Here is a 1,663-nt window from a genome sequence, read left to right on the forward strand (position 1 = left end):
AAGGTTACGGTCAACAAGAACGAGAGTTTGAGATTTTAACCAGATAGATGAAACTAGGCATTAATCCTAAACACAGCGAGAGCGCTTTAGGATTAATTAGACTTTATTCATATTTAAAAATTAATTTTAAATTCAAAATGAGACCGCGAGAGCCAAGCATTCTGGTTTAGGAGTATGGTTAGAGTCAATAAAACGAGAGTGTGAGACTAAGTCCTTTCTATAAATAATTTCTACTGAAGAATATTTTGACCAATAAGATTACACCAAATATCTATCGAATCCCCGAAGTTTGATGCGTTATATACCGATATACCTTTATCAAATATATTTATTAATATTCTGTTTACGTTATAGTTATTTCTCTTCATCCCTCCAATCTTAGAACGATCATCAGCCTTAGATTTACATAGTAACATTAGATAATGATACGTTCGATTATTAGTCCTTGTGGGTTCGATAATCTTTAAAACTACGCGATAGGACTGTGCACTTGCAGTCACGATTCCCATAGACTTACTAAGTCGCGATCAAGTTTTTGGCGCCATTGTCGGGGACTAATTTAGTCGATATCGTAACTCCAGTGTTGCCCAGTATAGACAAAGGCAAATAATTATATTTCCCTTTCTACATTTGTCAAGTGTATGCTAAGTACTCGCTCTCAAGGCGAGAAGTTAAAGCTATCGTTTGACGAACCTGAGCATTATCTAAGACTAGAACGCCGGATACGAGATTTGATACGAGAACATCGTATCAAGCTAAATCTTCCCGATCCTAATATCCCTATTCCTGAACTAGTTATTCAACCAGAGATGGCCGAAGGGCCGCAAAACTATCCTCTTAAGTACTATGCAATCCCTTCGCAGGATGAACCACATAACAGCATCGCTGCCCCTGCCATCGAGGCCAATAATTTCGAGCTAAAACCTTCATTGTTGTCAGCCGTACAGCAAAACCAATTTTCAGGTAGTCCCACGGAGGACCCGAACCTACATTTGTCAGTGTTTTAACAATACGCGGACACAGTGAAAGCAAATGGTGTCAGCCCTGAAGTTATAAGACTATGTCTTTTCCCATTCTCATTAAGAGATAAAGATAGAGCTTGGCTCAAATCTCTACCATCCAACTCTGTCACTATGTGGAACGAGTTGAAGAAAGTTTTCTTAACACGATATTTCCCACCTAGTAAGACGGCTATGCTAAGAGCCCAAATAAACGGGTTTAAACAAAAAGATAATGAATCACTTTTTGAAGCTTGGGAGAGATACAAAGACATGATGAGGCTTTGTCCATATCACGGTCTAGAAGAATGGTTGATCATCCATACCTTTTACAACGGTCTCTTGTACAACACAAGATTGACAATAGACGCCACCGCAGGTGGCGCACTGATGGATAAACCCTACAATGAGACTTATCAACTTATTGAAAGTATGGCCCAAAATCATTACCAGTGGGGAAGCGAAAGAACCTCCGTAGAGAAACCTCCAAAGAAAGGCGGCATGTACGAATTAAGCAGTCTTGACCATGTCAACGCCAAGGTAGATGCTCTTACTCAAAAGATAGACAACTTAACCATAACACCCGCAACCACCGTGGCTGCCGTAGCACCAAACTACGAGATATACGGAGTTCCGAGGCATGCTGCCCCAGAATGTCAACTCTT

General features: G+C 40.2%; 1 non-coding gene across 1 annotated transcript; it reads right to left on the bottom strand.

The window, feature by feature from the left end:
- Nucleotides 1-1,193: 1,193 nt before the first annotated feature.
- On the bottom strand, nt 1,194-1,300 carry LOC127077111 (small nucleolar RNA R71). Its single transcript, XR_007787094.1, has one exon. It is a non-coding gene; the product is annotated as a small nucleolar RNA R71 (small nucleolar RNA).
- Nucleotides 1,301-1,663: the final 363 nt, after the last annotated feature.

The sequence above is a fragment of the Lathyrus oleraceus genome, chromosome 4 (assembly GCF_024323335.1).
Source record: "Lathyrus oleraceus cultivar Zhongwan6 chromosome 4, CAAS_Psat_ZW6_1.0, whole genome shotgun sequence".
Taxonomy (NCBI): Eukaryota; Viridiplantae; Streptophyta; class Magnoliopsida; order Fabales; family Fabaceae; genus Lathyrus; species Lathyrus oleraceus.